This window comes from Macrobrachium nipponense, chromosome 47, assembly GCF_015104395.2.
Source record: "Macrobrachium nipponense isolate FS-2020 chromosome 47, ASM1510439v2, whole genome shotgun sequence".
Taxonomy (NCBI): domain Eukaryota; kingdom Metazoa; phylum Arthropoda; class Malacostraca; order Decapoda; family Palaemonidae; genus Macrobrachium; species Macrobrachium nipponense.
In genome coordinates this window covers 2,600,196-2,606,195 of record NC_087222.1, presented here as the reverse complement: position 1 = coordinate 2,606,195, position 6,000 = coordinate 2,600,196, and positions in this window count along the sequence as shown.

Sequence of the window (6,000 nt, the reverse complement as noted above, 5' to 3'; positions counted from 1 at the left end):
GGGTTGAACAATGAACAATTGTACACCTACGAATACGAGATATTTTGAAGACAAACTCAGATGTCTGCAAAATCATTCGCATTATCGCAGTGCGATGCAGCGGAGACTTGTACGACTTCGTTACCGTGCGGTAAACAGAAAGATGAAAGAGTCCAAGAGATATCTCTGTTGAAAATTCTCGCAATGTCGAAGGCGATGGAATCTAGCGTCACCGCAGTAGATGGTCCTTCATTATTGCGAGAATCCCCGTTAATCAGAGACCTAAGTAAGTCCATGATTGTTAGCAGAGATACGTTCGGTAGTCAATCAAGCAGGGAGAGAGAGACATACAGACCGTGAATCTCGGAGGCCAGCTGATACTGAGCTGCTATGAGGCAGTTCAATACGCCAGTGGTTGAGCCTGCTGACTCGTCATCCTGAGTTGCCAGGTAATCCATTATTCCACGAAGGAATGCGTTCGCCAGAACTACCGATCATAAAACATATGCTCGGGCAATTATATTTGGTTTAGGCGAAAACGAATTTCGGTAAATATAAAAGTTGAAATGGTGTTGTCGTGACAAAACCATAAGTATATAAAATTGAAACTGAAAACTCCTGGGAGGTTGCAGGCAAACCCCGAGTTGCAGTTCAATTAGAATACTTCTCGTCTCAAGTCGCAATCCGTAGAATAACTAGGATATGCGCTCTACCCCTCGACAATTCAACTGCTTAGCAGAATCATGTCGCGAGGTTAATATACGTAGTATATTTGTAGGATTCTGAACAACGATCTCCATCCTAAATTCTTTCCTTCAAGAAAACAAAATAAGGATTGGAGATCGACCACCTTCGTTCTCTATTAAAGAGAGTGAAGGAGAAGTCTTCCTCGAAGGAAAGCTTCAATGGTGAACAGAATACTAAGACGATAGTTCAAGCCAAACTGGATATTCCCGTCCGATCTCCTCTATTCCAGGTTGGTCGCCTACTGTGAGATAGTTTCTTTCAGCAGCAGTCTTCTTCACAATGCTAGAAATTCCAGGAATTCGAGCATAGGCGAGGTTTCCGATTATCGTGTAACATATCGGGGATTCTCGTCTCGCTCACTTTGGACCGTGGTCTCGCGTAAGTGTTTGAAGATCGTAAAAAACTCGAACACTCTGAATGCGCTAGAAATTCCGTAGAATTCTAAGCAGTCTGCGAAACCCCCACCGAATTCGTCAAAACGATATCGGCTGGTGGTCCTCTCGATTCCCGTAGAAATCGAGAATGGAGCAGGATTCCTCCTCAACGGACCACCGGGGCTTACGTCAGGTAGGACCCGAAGGTCCCCCCGGTAGCGCAGTCCCCGAACGTGGGATCCTACAAAGAAATCTCTGTAGGATCCTTCCCCTTTCCCTCGTAGCCGTAAGGAGAGAGGGAATGGGGAAGGAATTGGATACTCGCTCGCCTTCCCAGTGGAACTAGCAGTTGGAGAAGAGTAGGAGCAGCCATCGCCTTGCGGCGATGGCCTCTCAGAGTCTGGGAAAACGTATCGTCAGGAGAAAACGTTTCCCGCGGAGGGTTACGAACTCTCACTGTAGGTAAGGGTCTGCCGCCACTGTGAAACGTCGTCTGGGTGGGGCTGATCGACACCTGACAGGAGAGAGCCGAACCGTCCTGCGAATCATTCCAGTCCTCGTCGAGGTCGAAACCTCTCAGGAGGACGAAGGAGTATTTAAATACGGTGTCCGAAGACACGTAGAAAACGCCGCTGTCGCAGTAGAGGAGGTGGAAGTAGCTTGATCGACCGGCCAGAACTGAGAGAGCCTTCTTGTCCGGAGACGAGAGACACTGGTTCGAGGACAGAATCGGCAAGCTCCGATCGCGGCCGACCCACCGTCGGTTTGGGTTCCCTCTGGGCGGGCCCCAAAACGACTCGAGCAGAGACGTGGGCTCTGCTGGTGGGAGCGGCAATCCTTCCGCAGGGTCATTATGCTGACGAATCAGCTTAATGACTTCTGCAAATTCCTCTGTATCTCGGGAGTAACCGCGTCTTGCGGAGTAGGACCGTCCAGTCCCTCCAACAAGAATAGATCCCTAGATACTCCTCCTTCAGAAGGAGGAAGAGCGGCAGACCCCTGACGGTCGCCTCCAGCTAATTGCGCGTATGTCCTGGTCGGTCCTAGAACCGTGCCTGGTCCATACGGCGTCATAGCGCGTCGCGAGCGGCGCACCTCTCGCGATCACTCATAGGTACCATCGCTCCTCCCGGCGTAGCCCGAGGAGGTTGAAGGTACAGGAGAGGCAGACCTGACGCTCCATAGCTCGCTGGCAGGACCAGCGTGCTTGGAGGGCTGCTGCCGATCGTCAACCCGCGGTGGCGATCGAGCAGCATGCCTAGCCTTGCCGCTCGCCTGAGGCGAGAGGCTTGGCTGAGAACGTCGACGCTGATCTCTAGCGTCAGGCGAGCTGTTGCTGGTTACCGTCTCCGCCCGGTCCCGATGGGAGCGGCGTCAGGTGACCTGCTAGGCTCGCTGTCACGGTGAGACCGGCGAGCGTCCTCTCGGCGCGTCGAGCCGTGGTACCAGCCGTGGCTGGTACGACGGCCGCGGGGGACCCGTTTCCTCGCCTCAACCCGTTATGGGAGAGGCGACCTGACGCTCCCCCCTCGCTCGCTGGCAGGACCACGTGCGTGGAGGGCTGCTGCTGATCGTCAACCCGCGGTGACGGTCGAGCAGCAGGCCTAGCCTTACCGCTCGCCTGGGGCGATTGGCTCGGCTGAGAACGTCGAGACCGATCTCTAGCGTCAGGCGAGCTGCCGCTGGTCACCGTCTCCGCCCTGGTCCCATCGGGAGCGGCGGACGGGTGACCTGCTAGGCTCTGTGTCGCGTCGAGACCGGCCAGCAGCTCCTCTCGCCGCGTCAAGTCGCTGGTACCGAGCCGTGGCTGGTACCGGCGGCCGCGGGGACTCCTTCCTCGCCTCAACCCGTGGCTGATCAGCGACCGTCCACGTTAGCCCGAGCAGCCAGTTGATCGCTGCGAGAGCGTGCCACTGGCCTGGCGAGAGTTGTGTGCACGACTCTCGCCAGTCTTCTGCTCGCGCCGCTGTCTTGACGGCGAGCGAGCTCGGGCGCAAAACTTTGGCTGGACGGTCTTCTTGGAAGAGCGTCCACTCGGTGCTTCTCGCGAACGAGAAGCGGCCGAGACGGAACCTGGTTTAGCGGCAGACCCGCTAGCACCAGGTGAGGACGCACCAGCCGAGGCTGGTGCCCTCTGGTCCCCGTCGACTTCTTCTTGCAGAAGAAGCGACGGGCCCCGTTTCCCTAAGGAACAGGAGGAACCAGCAGAAGAGCTCCCCAGCTCGCCTGAGCGAGCCGGGCCCTTAGAAGATCCCGAAGGAGTCTTCTTAGGGGGGAAGGAGGCAACCTTCTTCTTCTTCGGCTGTTTTGGCCTTAGAAGTCGAAGGGTAAGGAGAGGCAGCGGACGACGAAGAAGACGACGAAGACGACGGACGACACCTTCTTCCTCTTCCTCTTCTTCTTCGCCAGGCTCCGCAGGACAGAGTCAGGTCTTCCATCCAGGAGGAGCCGGGGCAGTTGCCGAAGCACAGGGCCCGACTGCACTGTCCGAAAGACCTGAGACTGTGACAGCATCACCAACAGCAGGAACAACAGGAACAGGTCCAGGAACAGCAGGAACATCTGAAAGTGAATGAGCAGCAGGCACCTGATCTGAAAGGGAATGAGCGGCTGGGACAGCAACAGGTACGGCAGGCACGGCAGGTACCACAGGAGAGACAGGCGTCCTGTCGGCAGCTACCGTCATCCTCGGCACTGGCGGCAGGTCCAGGGGGGTACTCTTTGGGCAGCGGCAGTCCGGGGTCGGCAATACAAAGAACCCAGGTGGCGGTGGCACCGTCCTGATTGGCACGGCAGGAATTGGTTCTGGATTGCAGCCGTGGGTGTATTCCGACATGACATGTGGTGTGTACACCAGGTGCGGTGACATCTCATATGCTGGTGTCGAGATTGTGGTTGTTGTAGTGGTTACCGTATCATGAGTGACCACTGCCGACCCCGCCAACCGCTGAATCAACCCCTGCAGTCCCAGCGACTCCCACACCTGTTCCAGTCGTCCTCGCTGATGGCAAACCTGCGGAAGCAACAGTCGGGTTAGTTAGAGGGGCTTTTCTCGCAGCCTGGGGGAGAGAACCCCACCCAGAGCGGACGGAAGACCCCGAGTACAACTGGACGTCCGTTACCAAAGGAGTCACTGGACTTTCCGATGACTTCTTGTGTCTCGTACAGCACCCACTGCGCCTCTGACGAATGCATACACGTTACACAGGGCTCGTTGCGGGAACACTCTCGCCCCCGACAACGAGTACAAACCTCGTGAGGATCTACATCTACATCCAAGGTCGTCTCCCACGGATGTAGCACCTGCGGTAACATAGATAGATTAGTAAGAGGGGTTCCCTCACGCACGGGGGAAGACATGCCCCACCCCGAACGCAAGGAAGACCCCAAATACAAAATACAACGAAGAAGCTGAGCGGGGGGCAGGAAGGAAGACGAAGAATCGGCTACCAAGGGAGTCGCGGGAGAGCTTTCCGACGACTTCCTGGCAGACCTTCGCTTCCCCCACCCCCGCCACAGCAGTGAAAAGTAATATGAAAATGAAACAGAATACTGCCCTTGCGATCACTTCATAGAACTTAAAGGAGAAAAGATCAATTCCCGGTAAGAACGGAAACTTGATCTAATAATATGATGCTATCATAAAATATATATGAATAAAATGAAACAGAATACTGCACTTGCGATTTCATTTCACATAAAAATCGTAAGGATCAATTCCCGGGTAAGAACGAAAATTGATCCAGATTAAATTTCATGCAATCAATAAATGAAAATGAAAAGAATATTGCAATTGCGAATCCACTTTCATTGCATTCTATTATACAAAATTAAAAGTTCGTGCCGAGCGCAGTCACACTCTCGGTACCGAACGCACAGGGCAAAATACAATGAAAAAAGTACTTACATTTTTCAATTACACCCTTCGCCCAAATACATGACTCGGCGCGAGCGCGCGCCCGCCTCGGCACCGAGACATAATTCAAGGGTTCATAATTAAGTAATGAAAATGAAAACAGTGTACTTACAATTTCATTTTCAAGTCAAACAAACCATTAGTAGAAAACACAATATAAACAAAGCATACGACGATGAAGCGGGCAGAGAGCGATGACGAACACGTCCTTCACACCCGCGGCCGAAAGCAAAAGTGATTTGTTTACCTCCCAGTCGCGCGGCGCGCGACTGTCGGACAAGCAGTTAACTACCGTTCTCCCCTTGTTCGAAGCTTACGACCGTTCCAGCTGCCGCTAGCTACTTCCTATTGTTAAAGGACCGATGGTTTGTATTACGTATCGGAACAAATGTTGTTTTATTGTGCTGATTACAACTGCAATCTTGAGTAAGATCAATAAACGTTACATATATACGCTAACATTGTTCAAATGAGTGCTGGGAAGGCTGGAAAGATGGTGGATAGACCGTGAACAGACCCTTCCATCCACACGATAGCCGCTATATTGGATTTCAAAACTGCCTTGAAAACATATTTTACAAAAGCGTCACATGCTTATTTCAGTTCGTATGGGGCTTTCATATATCACATTATGTTGTCGAAACTTCAATCTTTGAATGGTAATGCTTAAAGATGTAATTGTATACTTGTTTCACCAATTAAATATAGAGTGAATAAGGCCGGGCCACACGATGACGATGGATCGACTGCGGTTGTTTACCCTAGGTGTCTAACTCACTGGCACCCCAGAACATTCACTTTGTTCCACACACCCAGCCAAAGTGTGTCATCATTCATCAGTGTTGTAAGGATACTGTACCAGCATCTATGAGTACGTATGTTTTGTGGATCTGGCACAGGATATGTGAAGTTTGTTGACACAAGCGACTCGGCAAACATCAAGGTGGCGTCAATCTTCTACACGCAAGGTAAAAGTCATGGAGG